This window comes from Alligator mississippiensis, chromosome 10 (genome assembly GCF_030867095.1).
Source record: "Alligator mississippiensis isolate rAllMis1 chromosome 10, rAllMis1, whole genome shotgun sequence".
NCBI classification, from domain to species: domain Eukaryota; kingdom Metazoa; phylum Chordata; order Crocodylia; family Alligatoridae; genus Alligator; species Alligator mississippiensis.
Genome location: NC_081833.1, coordinates 47,263,010 through 47,279,445, shown reverse-complemented (window position 1 = coordinate 47,279,445; position 16,436 = coordinate 47,263,010). Strand labels below are relative to the sequence as shown.

Below are 16,436 nucleotides of genomic sequence, written 5' to 3'. Positions count from 1 at the left end.
ACAGTGGGTTACTTTCCTGGGAAAGTCGAAATGATGTAAGTCGAATCTGATTTTCCCATAGAAACAATATTATAATAGGGCAGGGGAGGGCAAAATGTGGCTCGCAGGATGGATGTGGCCTGCCAGGCCATTTTATCCAGCCTCAGGGCCCCTAAAAAAATTTAGAAAATTAATATTTATCTGCCCCTGGTGGCCTGTCATGTGGCCCTTGATGGCTTGCCAAAACTCAGTAAGTGGCCCTCCACCCAAAATAATTGCCCACCCCTGTAATAGGGGGTTATGTTCCTTGGTAGGAAATGTAACCCAACTTTTCATAGAAATCAAGAAACGTAACCCCCCATTATAACATTGTTTCTATGGGAAAATCAGATTCAACTTATTGCATTGCACTTTTAGAAAGCTTTTAAATCAACTATAAATGATATACACTAATAAATGTTATATACTGTACAAAGCTTTCTAAAGTGCAATGCAGTAACTAAGGGAGGCACTGGGGCCAGCACTGGACACTTACTGAAAGTAAGCTCCTCAGTCCTCGTGTGGGGCAGGCAGCGGCTCCTCCCCGAGGCAAGGCAAGGGCAGGGCTGGGGCTGGCGCAGGCTCCACTGGCTCTGGGGAACTGCTCCACTTCCCAGCCTTGATGCCATGTGCCTCCTTACTCCCTGAGGTGATGTGGGGCTGGGGAGCCTGTGCCAGCCCCCGTCCCCACCTCTGGGAGTGAGGAGGCACATGGCGTCGGGGCTGGAAAGTGGAGCAGTTCTCCGTTGCCAGTCCCCAGCTCCAGCCCCCAGCCCTGTCTCACCTCCGGGAGCACATGGCCTCAGGGAGGAGCCACTGCCTGAGCTTACCTCCGGTAAGTATCCCATGCCAGCTCTGGTGCCTCTACCGTTGCCTGCCATAAGTGCAAGGATCAGTGCCGTAAGTAATAACAGGGGTGTAAAATGTGGAGTGCCGCAAGTGCAGATTGTCTCAAGTCGAGCTGCCATAAGTCGAGGACTGCCTGTATTAGGGAGATAATGCTTATATACCACCTGCAAGGCATGGGGCGCATTAAAGGGAAGGTTTTGGAATCATGCATCTAGCCCATAAGGCTTGGGATGCCCCGTGAGTCACCAACTTTAAATTAGGACCCAGCAAGGGGTCCAAGAACCCACAGGGTTTAGTGAGATCCAACAGGACCATGACCACGCATGGGCAGTCTCCCTAATTATAATTTATACCAGCAAGACATGGCAGGTGAGAATAAGTTGCCCAAGGAAAGAGGGCAGAATTGGCACTGTCACTGAGCCCTAGGGGCATCATGACCATCCGTGGGGACACCACACCGTGACAATTCTTAATCTAAAATTTGATTTAACATAAAGCTGTCATGAAGTACTTTGCAAGAATCACTTATTCCTTTAATTAATCCTATACCATTTGGTAGCTTTTAAAAAAGAACACAGTCTATTTCCACAACACTTTTCATATCTGCCTAGAAGAAAATGGATGCTCATAATTTTCCTTTGTGTTTTGCTCCAGGTCCCCTTTTTCTCTTCATTTAAGTGACATCAGATAAGAGAGGGTTTATATGTACAAGTCCATTACAAATAAAACATTATTTTCTTGATCTTTGTGTTTTGTGACAGCACTGAAAAATCTTGCAGGTAGTCTTGCAATTTTGAGAACAAGCTGTCACTCTCCAAATCTGAGCACCCTTTGGAAGGGCTTTGCAGTCATAAGCAAAGAAAAGCCTCAAGAGCAGGCTACAGATGGATGCTTCCAGACAAGGGTTCAAAATTTTTCTATGAGCAGGAGCTTCCCTGAAATTGTGAATGTATTTGCATTAGACACCTAGATAATACATTTATGGCTCCAATAAACATGGTAATTTGTATTGACAACAGATATTGTATGATATTTATGCATACACTTATGTGCTTAAGGAAACTTGTGGCCTGCCTTCTTTCTTTATAATTGCTCTCTGTGTCACTCTGACCACTTCAGGGTTATCTTTCCAATGATATATATTAAGTTTAAATATAGAATAAAATGATATTTTTGCTTAGAATAAAATAACAGGAAATGATAACACATTCAGAGGAGAAGTCAAAATGACCCTTAAAGAAGAAATGCATAAACTCATAGCTTTGAATTTATGCTACTTAGCATCACATTAAAAATATTCAAAATATAAATCAAAATTCAAGGGTATGAGTAATATTCAATTTCAAATTTATGGCATTTTAAAATAGGATGATTTCCTCAAATGTGCAATAAATTTGGTTTTGTGGAATTGCACATGCCACCTTATCATGACAGTTGCTTTATCTACACAGTCCATGGAAGCCTAGTCACTTTATATAATCTGAATTCACAAATCAACTGTCGTCTTCACTTCACTGATTCATTGCTGATGGGCCTTTCACAAGGTAAAAAATCCTTTCCAAGTTGACAAGAGTAATAAATGGAGAGGTGAGTGCTGCCTATCCATCCTGCTGTTCTATTGTACTGCCTATAGTGATACACGGCAGAATAAGCTCATAAACCAACCTCATCTTTTGACCTCTGCAGAGTAAATGGAAACAGAGGGGCGTTTATGATGACGACTGTATTTAAGGACCAATAATGACTAAATAAACCTCTGAAATCTAACTAGCCTAACCAACCACTCAGAAAAATGATGAATTTTTTGTTGAACATGATGCAAATTCATTAAAATGGATCTGTAAAACTTTCTTTTAACCTAGACAATCATTCACTCACTAGAGTTTAAAAGATATTTTCATGTGATCATACACATGCAGCAAAACTGAGAGAAACTGATGCAAATGCCCAGTTTAGATCGTCCAACAGAGTGGTTTTCAGTGCCCCATATTAAAGTAATGGAGTGACCAGCAATCTAACTAGAATGTGGTATAGTCCTATGGCCTACTTCTGTCACTTTTTAATATCATGAAAGGCTTGGCTTGGCTTGGCTTTTTGACTGCAGTTTCATACAAGAGAAGGCAAAACAGATCAAAAGTAAATTCTTGTTTGCAAAGATCTGGAAGCTCTAAGGAACTGAACTTCCACTAGAGATTGGTTTTGGTACAGATGTACTTCAAAAGACACAGGTGATTCTTAGAATTAATTTGCACTAAGGATGATGGGAGGATTGGTGCAATATCCTGAAGGACAGAAGCAAAACTTGCTTGCAGTGAACTCTGTAGTATCTCCATCTGAAATGTAAGTGGATTCCAAGGTCAAAGAACACCGAGGCTTTAGTATTACAGAAGCATGATAATCAATACATGATTCTAGTTTAAGGCATTGCATTTCAAAGAAAAGTAAAATGTTTTGCTTGATATCTTAACTTCTGTATATCTAGTGGGAAATATTGCTATCATATTAAAATGAGAGTATATTAGTACTCATTCCAACAAGACAAAGAAGTGTTCTTATTTTTCTCTAATGAGATAAAAATATGTAATTATACTAAATGCATTCCAATTTTCAGTGTACACTTCTGTTTTAATAATCCACATATCCCTTCAGCATCATAAAGACTGTATCATTAGTGTTTTGTAGCCATTTTAGAAAAATGTACATTACAAGAATCTCAAGCTGCAAGAAACAGATAATCGTTTAAATGCTTTGAAACACATCATTAAAAACCAGATGAGATAATATTAAAGGACCAAATCCAGCTCCCATTTTAGTCAATGGAAAAACTCACACAATATTCAGTGGGAGCTGGAAGACCAAAGTACTACACTAAGATCTGTTCCACTGCACACTTGCACACTTAAAATCTACACAATCTCATTTAATTCATATGGGGTGAAAATTATTAATTTTTAATGGGCATTGTACATTTATGAAAAAGAAATAGAAGGGGGGACATCCTTCCTCTCTTTCCTGCACAAGCTCGTACAAAGCTAGGATAAAAGGTTTTGAAAATAATAAAATAAGGCAAAATGTGTATACATGGTAAGATACACAGCAAAATAGCAATCCTGGAGATGAGACCTAGAAATTAGGTTACTGTGTTCTCCAGTTTTTCACACCATTTTAAGGACTTAAAAAAATACCCAGAAGTTTTTGGAAATGGGAACATGAAGTCAAGAGTTTAGCACATGAGGTAATAACTTACTGCATCACAGAGAAAGGCCCAGTGACTAGGATGCACCCCCAGGACACATGAAATCAGGGTCTAATTTCTGAACTGTACAATTTTAACTTAATAGATGAAGGAATAAAGTGAGACATGGAGAAAAAAATACCAACTAGCACAAACCAAGGCAGTCCATCTGCTTGGCAATACTGGCTTCTTTAAGCAAATTACCCCAGTCATTTGCTCTCTCAATCCCCACTGACTTTCTCTCAAAAGCCCTCTGTACATTAAAATAGTACTAACATTATTTTGAGAAAGGTCTGTGGAAGCAATGCTTAGATTTGAATTAAGTTTCATGTGGCATTCAGGTTTAGAGTTACAAACTGAAGAAGCTCTAGAGTTCACACAATATTAAATGGCACTGAGAGCTCATGAAGAGTTCTTGTGTGATTTCAACTGAGGGCAGAGGAAGTCTCATAAAAAAAAATAGTCCTGAACTCAAGAAATTTCTGTCACTGGGCAGTATAATCATCTCAGGAGGAGCATAATTTTTGCCTCCTACCATCAATGGGCTCTCATCATTTCTCAGGTTTGCCTTTTACCTTTCATGTGTCACCATGAATGTACCTGTCAGGTACCACAAATGTTCAAGAGAATAAGTCTTTCAAAAGGAAGAAAAGTAGTTTTCTTCCAAGACTGCTTACCATCCTGTCTATATGTAACAGCCAGTGGGCATGTCTATACCTGCAATTAATTTGAAACAATAAACATATCCCACCAGAGTTTATTGCTCCCAGGCATGCCATCTGAACATGCCAGGGCCACAACACATTGAGCCGGGTCAGAGCAGACCTACCTGGAAGGGTACCCCAGGGGTCAGCCTGCAAGCCTGCAGGCAACCCCCACATTGAAGCATCCTTGTATCCAGCCAGCCATGTCAGCATCTCTAAAAGGAGACTCCCTGGGTGACCAGGAAGCCAGCAAACAGGGTAAGCAGCTTGCAGGCCAGTTCCTAGACCAGTTCTTGGCCCACCCCTCCCCACTTCCTTTTTGAGGGGCAAGCCTTTCAGTTTTGTGTGAGGAAGCAGGAAAAAAAGGAACCCCTTGAGGACAATGAGCAACAAGGCCAGCTTCCAGGTGAGTCTGCTAGGAAAGGAGTAGTTAGAAGAAGACCAGTAAGAGAAAGAAAGCAGATTAAGAGACCCAGGGAAATGGTTGGAGGATGTCACAATGCCAGAGCCACTGCCTCTGCTTGCACCTGTGAGGTTTCTGTCCATGCAGGACTGCTGACCATCAATGTTTCCACCCAGGTCCAGGTTTGGCACTGTGGGGACTGTGGCTTGCAGGTCCTTTCCAGTGATGGCCAGGTCAGAGACTGCTGGTAGTGTGAGCGGTGCCTACTGGTGGTGTCTCTCAGGGAACAGGCAAGAGAACTACAGGAGGAGGTGGCAGGGCTCTGAAGCGTCCTCTGCCATGAGGAGTTCATCGATTCAATGCTGGAGGAGACCTCCAGGGCTGTGGAGGAAGAAATGCCAGATGCAGCGCTAGAGAAGAGAAAGCACATGGACACCCAAGAGGGTGGAAGCTGGAGGCTTGTGACTTCTGGCAGCAAGCAGAGATCTTCACCTCCGCCTGCAGTGGTTCATCTGGAGAACATATATGCAGTAGGGGTGTGCAAAGTGGGCCGTATTTGATTCAAATTTGACCCATTCTGGGGGACAGTGATTCAATTAGTTGATTTGGATAACTGTCTTGATTCAATTTGGCTGAATCCGAATGTGAAGATTCAATGCTGATTCAGAGAATCAGCAATTCAGCCATAGACACAGCTTTAAATATTTTTTCTACATACCTCGAGGTACCAGGCATGGCTTGTGAATGCTGAGATGGTGGGGCAGATGGAGCATCCCACAGGAGCGTGGGGGTCCCCCCGTGTGCTCTTCTCATTCCACCACTAAGCACGAGGGACTCCCCACCCGCACCCCCCTGGCTCGGTGATTGTCGATGGGGGGACCCTGAGTGCCTCCCCAGGAGGCACCAGTCACTGAGCTGGAGGATGCGGTGAAGGAGAAGTGTCCCCCATGCACTCCATGGTGGACCCAGAAGTGAACCAGAAGTGCTTTGGTCCACTTCTGGGTCTGCCGCTGAGCATGCTGGGGAGCCTCCCACTCTCCTGTCCAGCATCTCAGCATTTACAAGCCGCCTGGTACCTTGAGGTATGTAGAAAAAAACATTTAAAGCTGTGTCTATGTCTGAATCATTGAATATCTCTGAATTGAATCAGAGGGTTCCAATTCGGTTTGAAGAGATTAAAAGGTCTCCTGATTTGATTCAGATTCAGAGATTTGGCCGCCGAATCAGGCTGTATCTCCACTGAATTGAATCAGCGACCGAAGCTTTGCACAGCCCCAATTTGCAGCCCTAGCAGCACAGAGAGACGAGCACATTCCATTGGTGGAGGAGGACAGGCCAGGCCTCACCAAGGTGGGAAGGATTGAGATGACTACTGTGAAGAAGAAGCAATAAGTGGTGGTGGTCCTGGAGAGCTGGCTGTACCCTAAAGAAGCCTGACTGAGAGTGCAGGAACAAACCATCCCGATGTTCAGGAAGACTAGTCATTATGATAGAAGACCAGATTGTCTTAGCAGGGAACTCTTCAGTAACTTAAATCACAAAAAGGAAGCTTACAAGAAGTAGAAACTTGGACAAATAACTAGGGAAGAATATAAGAGCATTTCTCTGGCATGCAGGGATGAAGTCAGGAAGGCCAAAGTGCAACTGGAGTTGCAGCTAGCAAGGGATGTGAAAAGTAACAAGAAGGGTTTCTACAAGTATGTCAGTAGCATGAGGAGGATCAGGGAAAGTGTGGGTCTCTTACTGAATGGGGGTGGCAACCTTGTGACAGAGGATGCAGAAAAGGCTGTAGTGCTCCATGCCTTTTTTGCCACTGTCTTCACAGGCAAGGTCAGCTCCCAGACCGGGTAGCACAGTTTGGGGAGGAGGTGAGCAGCCTTCAGTTATGAAAGAACAGGTTAGGGACTACTTAGATAAGCTGGATGTGAACAAGTCAATGAGGCCAGATGGGATGCACCCGAGGATGCTGAGGGAGTTGGCTGATGTGATTGCAGAGCCACTGGCCATCTTCTTTGAAAACTCATGACAATCAGGAGAGGTCCCAGATGCTTGGAAAAGGGCAAACACAGTGCCCACATTTAAGAAAGGGGAAAAGGAGGATCCAGGGAACTCCAAACCAGTCAGCCTCACCTCAGTCCCTGGAAAAATCATGGAACAGATCCTCAAGAAATCAATTTCTAAGCACTTGGAGGAGAAAAAGGTGATTAGGAACAGTCAGCATGGATTCACTAGGGGCAAGTCATGCCTGACCAATATCACTGCCTTCTATGATGAGTTGACTGGCTCTGTGGATGCGGGGAGACTGGTGGATGTGGTATAGTTTGATTTTAGCAAGGGTCCTGATACAGTCTCCCACAACATTCTCACAGGCAAACTAAGGAAGTATGGGTTGTATAAATGGACTGTAAGGTGAATAGAAAACTGGCAGGAGCATCAGGCTCAGAGAGTAGTAATCAATGGCTCCATGTCTAGTTGGCAGCTGGTATCAAGTGGAGTGCCCAGGGGTCAGTCTTGGGCTGGTTTTATTCAATATCTTCATCAATGACCTGGAAGATGGCATAGAGTACACCCTCAGCACGTTTGCAGATGACACCAAGCTGCGGGGAGTAGTAGATATGCTGGAGGGTAGGGCTAGGATGCAGAGTGACCTAGACAAATTGGAGGATTGAGCCAAAAGAAATCTCATGAGGTTCAACAAGGACAAGTGCAAAGTCCTGCACTTAGGATGGAACAATCCCATGGACCAATAAAAGCTGGGAGCTGACTGGCTGAGCAGCAGCTCTGCAGAAAAGGACTTGGGGGTCACAGTGGACAATAGGCTGAATATGAGCCAACAGTGTGTTGTTGCCAAGAAGGCTAACGGCATACTAAACTGCATTGGTAGGAGTGTTGCCAGCAGGTCAAGTGAAGTGATTATTCCCCTTTATTCAGCACTGGTGAGGCCACCAGTGGAGTACTGTGTTCAGTTTTGGGCCCCCCACTACAGAAGGGATGTGGAGATATTGGAGAGAGTCCAGCAGAGGTCAACAAAAATGGTTTTTGAGGAAACAAAAATGACTTCTGAGGAAAGACTGAGGGAACTGGGCTTATTTAGTCTTGAGAAGAGAAGACTGAGAGGGGATTTAACAGCAGCCTTCAACTACCTGAAGGGTGGTTACAAAGAAGATGGAGCTAGACTGTTCTTAGTGGTGGCAGATGACAGAACAAGGAGCAATGGTCTCAAGTTGCAGCAACGGAAGTTTAGGTTAGATTTTAGGAAGACTTTTTTCTCATTAGGAGGGTAGCAAAACACTGAAACAGGTGACCCAGACAGGTGGTGGAATCTCCATCCTTGAAGGTTTTCAAAACCTGGCTATATAAAACTTTGGCTGGGATGATCTAGTTAGGGCTAGTCCTGCTTTGAGAACGGGGTTGGACTAGACCTCCTGAGTTCCCTTCCAACCCTAACTTTCTATGATCCTATGATTCTATATGTGCTGCTGCAGAGTTAATTAGTTTACTCCTGTCTAATAGCACTGCACGTGTAGACATGAGATGTTTACTGCGGAGCTAATTAGTGCACTCCACAGTGAATGTCTTGTTTAGACATGCCCAATTGTTTATATTGAATAGCTGATGCAGAGAGCCTAATTTGACTTATTTCAAATGTCATGTGTGCTGTTTCCTAATCAAATTGTTCAAAATGCAGACTGTAAATCATTCTGCTAAAACCTAATTAAGAGTATGATTAGGTAAAAAACACTTTCTCCAGTTTAAGTTCCTGTATACTGGAGGAATGCCACTATTTCATGCTTTACACATTTGGGGTTTCACAGGTTTTATTTTTCCCGATGTCAATTTTAAACTCCAAAGTGCTCTGGGTTTGATCATATCAATTCTTAAAGTGTTGACAATGGTTAGCTCAGATTTAAAAAAACAGAAACAAAAACAAGAACCTATGTTAGCATACCTAATAGAAATACATCATGATAACAGCACTGTTCCAGAAGTCAGCCCTCCTCCAAGCTGCATATGGTCACATAATCTTTTAAAACGCATGATTCAAGTCTCAATTTAATTATGTAATAGCACAAATGGAATTACACTGCGGATGAAGTGCAGTACTTCAGCTCAAACACGGACTGGAGTTGTGTGACTGACCCAAGCTTATTTCATTTGGTCATTGTATTATACAGCTTAATTTAAATGCAAGGGCACGTAGCAAACAACAACTTCAATATGGTATCTCCTCCTCTTGAACTAAATTATAATACTGCTGGGCTGGACCCCCCTTATGATGGTAATTTAGCAGGCAGCTTGCAAACATGACCATAATACAGTATTAACAATTGTTTCACATGGATGGATTTTATTTACCAAATATACACTCACACACCTGCTTAAAAATTCAGGCACACTTTTCTGGCCTATTTATTTGTGTAAGTGTATGTATGGGCATTTGTTTTGAGAGTAACGGCAGGTGGTTATGCATATGTCAAAGACAGTAGGAGGATTAGAAAAGGGGAAAAACAAGAGGAATCCTGCAAATACAGTAGTTTGTGTATTTTGCAAGTCCCTTTACTTGTGGGAACTGCCACTGTACCTATATACCTATGTATTAAAATAACTATCCCTATTATAAGAGATGTTGCATGCAGACATTTCTCTCTTTAGTCTATATTCCACCGCTCACTTCTCCCTCACCACATTTGTATTATATGTGCACCCTGGGTAATAAATATGCTACACATATATACAAACACTACCTTTGACAATCATTTAACAATACACTAAGCACTCCTGTTGTGTTGCAAAGAACATACCCAATAAACTGAATTACCATTCCACTAGCTTAATGATTTTGTTGTTAAATATGAGGGGTGACTTATATGCAGATAAGTTTGTATACAAGTACCATATTTTCTTATATACAATATGAAACTTTCCCTAAAACCAGCCCCCCACCAAAATTAGAATGTATTATTTAGTGGATAGATAAGGTTCTTTGAGTAAATCTGATATCTTTTATTAAACCATTAAATATTTTATTAAAATAGAATCATAGAACCAGAAGGGACCAGTATGATTATTAAGTCCACTCCCCTGCCATGGGCAGGAAGTATTGGGCTCAGATGAGCTCGGCAAAGTGCCTGTCCAGCCTTGTCTTGAACACCTACAAGGAGGGTGACTGCACCACCTCTACTGGGAGGGTATTCCAGATTCTGGTGACCCTTACGGAGAAGACGTTTTTCTATATATCCAACCTGAATTTACCCTTTATTAGTTTATGCCCATTGGTCCTGTTTTTCCTTTGACGTGCCCTCCTGAATAGTTGCTCTCCTAGTTCTGGATGCTCCCCCTGAGGTACTTGTAAGCAGCTATCAAGTCACCTCTCAGCTTTTTCTCCCTCAGGTTGAACAGGCCCAGTTCCTGGAGTCTCTCCTCATAGGCCCTATCTTCCTTGCTCTTAATCAAATGGGCAGCCCTTCTTTATACCCTCTCAAGCTTATCCATGTCCTTCTTGAAGTGCAGTGCCCAGAACTGGGCACAGTACTCCAGCTGAGGCCACACCAACACTGAATAGAAGGGGCAGAGTACCTCCCTTGATCTACTGGCCACACAGCAGCTGATGCACCCCTGAGTTTTATTGGCTCTTTTGGCAGCCTCATCATACTGTTGGGTCATATTCATCTTCCAGTCGATCATGACCCCCAGGTCTCATTCAGATGTTGTACCAGCCAGTAGGCCACCACTCACTGTATAGTTGTGGTGAGCGTTCTTCCTACCCAGGTGAAGGACCCTGCACTTTTAGGTACAAACACCCTTTTTCAGGCAGAGGAAGCATCTGCAGTTGGTTTGTGCAGGCACTTCCTCTGCCTGAAGAAAGGTGTTTATACCTGAAAGCTTGCAAAGAAGAATTTTTCCAACAATTTAGTTGGTCTAATAAAATATATCAGATTTACCAAAAGAACCTTGTCTGCTTGTGTCCTTAGAACAACATGGCTACAACCAACACCCCTGTATTTAGTGGGGAAAGTAATTTTCTGGTTTGGATAGAAGCACCTAGCTTTGATTCCTGCTCCACAGTGCAGCAGCTGTTGAATTACTATTCAAGCAGCTGAAGAAGTCAATGGACTTAATGGCTCATTGTTCTCTATTCCAGAGGTGCTAACAATGGTCTCTCCTTTTCAATGGTCTTGATATTCAATTAATCAAGCTAACATTTCTTAGGGCAATTTTTCTGTCTGCTAGCAGCTCCTGTTCCCTTTCCTCTATTTTTTAGCTTTAGTTAAGCAGAAATGGGAGACTAAATCAGATGAATATTAGGCTCTGCCCCTGCTTTATGCAACCATAACTCTGGAAAAAATATTTTTTCTTTATTCTACCTTTCAATAAAAAGGTGTGTATTATATTCTAGGTCATGTTGTATGTGAGAAAATATAGTATAAGGAAGATGGATATGAGCAGGAAAGAAAACAAGTACAGCTGTTGTTTGTATACTCCAGACCAAGAGAACTACCTGAATCAACTGTCAACCAACTACAGGTTCCTCTTGTACCAACAATATTCACTCCCATAGCTGGCAGCCCTGTCAATTGATTGGAGCTCTCAGCTCCAGGGTGTGCCATGCATCCCTGCACCTGGGACCTCCAAACAGGTGACAGAGCTGCCAGCCACGGAGGACACATGGGACCCCCAGGCTGCTGGGAACTCTGATCACCTGTTTCTGTGTGCCCCACATCCTGTCCACATTCATGCCAGAAGTTGTGTAGTTCCTTCTCCCTTATGCTACAATCTTTTATTTCTCCCCTCCATGTCAGGTGCCATGTGTGCCTCCATTCCTCCCATGCACCTTCTTGACCATAGCCAGGTCCCTTATTCTCTCTCCTATTAGGAATTCTGTGTGTTCCCATTCCTGATGATCAAAGGCATAACTTTAACAAGGATGTGGAAAAACTTGAGAGGGTCCAGAAAAGAGCCACCCATACAATAAGGAACTTGCAAGACAAGCCATATGAAGAGAGGCTGAGGGACTTTGGCCTTTTCAGCCTACAGAAGAGAAGGCTAAGAGGGGGCTTGGTAGCAGCTTATTGCTACATCAAGGGAGTACATCAAGAACTCGGTGAACAGCTGTTCATCAGGGCAACCCTGAGGAAGCCCAGGAGCAATGGATACAAACACCTGGAAGGCCACTTCAGAATCAATTCCAGAAAAAAACTCCTTCAGTCACGGTGTTCAGACTGTGGAATAAGCTCCCTGAAGTGGTGGTGCAGTCACCTACTCTAGAACTCTTCAAAAGAAGACTGGACAGTCACCTCGCTGGGGTCACTTGACCCCAGTTGTCTTTTCCTGCCTCGTGCAGGGGGACTGGACCTGATGATCTACAAGGTCCCTTCCAGGCCCTAACAATGTATGAATCTATGAATCTATGTTGCTACTACAACAGTGGTATGGAGGCCATGCACCCAGCTGCTGGCACTATAGCTGTGGGCAGGGTTGCTGCAACTGCAACACCATAAATTCCTGAGGAAGTTACCATTCTGGCTCCCCCTCTAAGTTGGCACCCCAGAGCTAGTGCCCTATTTGCCCATCCCAAGTTATATTACTACTGGTGATATATCTCTTTCTCTCTTGTTTCCCCTACTACTATTCTTATTTTTGTCTTCCTTTTTTCTTTTCCTTGTTTTTCATGGTATCAACAATTTTAAGCTTTGTTCTTGGGAAAACAGGCAGAGTTGAGACGCCAGAGTTTTTTGTTGTTTGGGGTTTTTTGATGGAATGAGTTAATGGGTACTATCAACCAATGGTTAGAAAGGTGGCTCTCCTCACTGCATGACAGGGGCTGCATGTGCCCCCATGTTTCCCGCTTTAAACTTTTTTCCCCATCAAAATCAGAAATGTTAGGCCCACTGATGCCCAGAACATCCCCTCAAACCTCAGAATTAATTTAATACAGCACTCAAACATTATCACAATATATCCAAACAGTGAAATACAATCAGGCCAAGTGCAAAGCCTTGCAAGTTTGGCAAAATAATTGCAGTAATGCATAGCAGTCTCATTCCCTTTGCATCCATACTGTACAAATTGCTAAGAAAAAGAAACAACAGTCTTTGCCCTGAAACAATTACAGGCAAATTACATAAGAGATCTTAATATCTGCCAAAGAGCAGCTGAAACTGAGAATTAGCTAAGAAAAGAGGTTTGAAAACATTTCTACCATACACAGCTTGCACCATGCCAAGTTAAAAAAAAACAATTCACCTCTTGCTTTTGGTAGCACTTATTTCACCTGTAAACTTAGACTTATGAGGCACCTAAACATGTGATGAAACTCTGCTCCAACATGTAATTAGCATGCATTAGATCAATTGAATCTCTGGAAGTTTGCTGGACAGTGCTAATTAATGCACTCCAGCAGCCTCCGCATCACATGTATTCAGCGTCCCCATGTTTCAAGATGGCAGTGGAGGTGTTTTAACTCAAGCTTGCTGAACACGCTCAAGTTAAAGTGCCCATGCCACCATTTTAAATGTGGGATGCTGAATTCTCCTGATGCTGTGGGCGCTTTAATCCCAGCAGCTCTGTAGGAGTGGGCTTTGTAGAACAGGCTCTCTAATTAAAACGCCTGTAGCACTTTAACTCAAACTTGCTCAACAAGCTCTTACAGAGCTGCTCTAATTAAAGAGCCCCCTCCACGCATGTGTATAGATGTCTATCCTTCCTGAAAAGGCCTCATCTCTATAGCACACAGAGATAGCCTGTGGCTCATCCTCCTTGGCAAAGAAAAGCATTAATATTTCTTTAGGAACATATTTGTTGCTCCCAGAGCAAATAATGATTATTGGCTTGACACAATACATACATGCATGAAGCAAGAATATTATAAATTACAGTTTCAATGGACAGTATGACAGGAGTACTAGAGCTGTTCCTAGATAAAATAAGGTTCCACATGCAGGATATTTTCCTGGGGAATGAGCACACAAACAAGTTAGTGCAAGGTAAACCAGGGTGGGGATTCACATGGAATACACTGCTCTGCAGTAACTGCCCCTGTGGACAGTCTTTTGGTAAACAAAAGATAACCTTCTTTTGCTGGGGGAGGGGGGGTATAAGTTAGTGCAGGTCAACCTTTTCTTTACTGCTGGTTCAAGAGTGTGCATATAGATAGTTAATTCCAAACAGCAGACAAAGTATAAATCCCTACCCCTGTTCACCCTGCAGTATCTAATTCATGCCTTCAGTGTAGTTTTGACTGTTTAAACTACTGGATAAAATTATTTGGCAAGCTTGAAACTTCCGTAAAAACTGAAGCTTTACAGGGAAAATTATTGCATCAATAATAGTGTTTTCCTCTTATATTTATTTGGTAATTTTAAAAGCACTTATAGCCATAGTATCTAATTGCTAGGATAAAAAATACTTAAAACATAGTTTTACAAATTTATCCATCATGGCTAGTAAGAGCACTCCTGCCAGTACAGCAAAATGAAATATAAAGCTAAACAAGACCTTTAGATTAGTTGGACTATAAATGTTATCTTAGGCTTTTATCAAGAGAAGTATTTTCAGTAGGGAAGTATTGATTCATTGTCCAAGGCACTGGTGAGGCAGAAAAGGATCACTAGGATGATTAGGGGAATGGATTGCGCATCACACAAGACAAGACTAAGAGAGTTTCAGGCTTGGGTAGCCTACCAAAACAAAGGCTGAGAGGGGATTTGATTGCTATCCATATAAATTCATCAGGGGAAAAGAACAAAGCTAAAGAACATTTTTGGTATAAGATCAATAAATATAAACCAGATATACATAAACTTATGCCAGGAACTAGAAGAAGGTGTCCCAGTCAGCAGTGAGGTCTGGAATAGCCTTTTAACAGAAGGCAAAAAAGCCTAACTTCTTTTTAGCTTGATCAGTTTAAGAAAGATTATTTGATATGGTTGTTTGAGAAACAGTAGAGGACTGACTTTATGACTTTGGACAGGGATGGGCAAAATACAGCCCACAGACCAGATCAGGCCTGTCAGGCAATTTCATTTGGACTGTGGGCAGGAGCCTACCAATTCACTGCATCCAGCCCAGCCCAGCCCAGCCCCAGGTTGCTCCTGCTGTGCTCGAATGGGGCTGAGCCTCACCCATTTCCATGGGGGCAGCATACGCTGTGCTCCCACCTTTGCCCGTGGGATAGCCCTGACCCCGGCCCTGCAGGTAGGGGAGCAGCAGGGGGCAGGGGAAGTGGTGGTGGTGGGAGGAGAGGGGTGGCAGGGTGGCAAGTGGGTGGGAAAGTAGGGAAGTAGCAGGGAAGAGTGACAGTAGGGGCGGGGGAAGTGGTGATGGTAGCATTGGTGGGGGGGTGATGGCAGTGATGGGCAGATGGGGGGAATGGTGGTGACAGTGGGCAGGAGCAAAGTGGCAGGTGGGCAGGAGCATGGGGCCCATGCAGGGTGGGGCAGTAGGAGTGTAAAGCCCAAGACAGTGGGGGCATGAAGCTTGCATGCAGTTCCTGGCTTCTCCACCTGAGCTGCGTGCTTCTAGGGGGGAGCCCCATATGATGGAGCCAGCAGCCCGGCCCCACTCACTACTATGCACAGGTCATGGGGAATGACAGGGAGCTCCACACTATGGATCTGGGCTGGCTCCCCTCTCCCTGCCACCCCATCTGAGCCCCATGACCTGCACCACTGACTTCACTGTATGGGGCTTCCCCCAGTGGCGTGGGGTTTGGGCATGTGAGCCCTGTGCAATGGAGCCAGCGGTCTGGCCACATACAGCCCTAGGGCTTTCCAGGACCACATGCCACTGGGGAGGCTCTACCTGCTGTTGCTGTCGGCAGTAGGGGCTGTGTGTAATGGCAGGGCATGTTTGTAGGAGGGGCCCCACACACACATACCCCACCATACATACACACACACCCCCAGGCACCCACAAACCCCATACCCCCCACATACCCATACATCCCCACAAACACCCCCAAAACCTCCCATACCCACCCCACACCTCCCACATACACATCCCCCACACCCTTCTCCACACCCCAAATATGCAGATACTCACACACACACAGCCCCCCCAAATCCCATACCTACCCACCCACAACCTCATACCTACCCACACACCCCCACATCCCACATATACACACACCCACAGCCCCCCAACAAACCCCATATCCACCCCATGCCCCTCCACATGTCCCCCACAATATACAAGAGTATGACTTCATTTTGAGCTATTATGCAATCAC

At 43.9% G+C, this 16,436-nt stretch overlaps 1 long non-coding RNA gene across 1 annotated transcript in view; it reads right to left on the bottom strand.

Moving 5' to 3' along the window:
• Positions 1-791: 791 nt before the first annotated feature.
• LOC132243592 (uncharacterized) overlaps positions 792-16,436 on the bottom strand; it is a 177,111-nt gene continuing 161,466 nt past the window's right edge. Inside the window, exon 4 of the long non-coding RNA XR_009455256.1 lies at positions 792-3,200. This is a non-coding gene — a long non-coding RNA (uncharacterized LOC132243592). The remainder of the gene's footprint in view (positions 3,201-16,436) is intronic.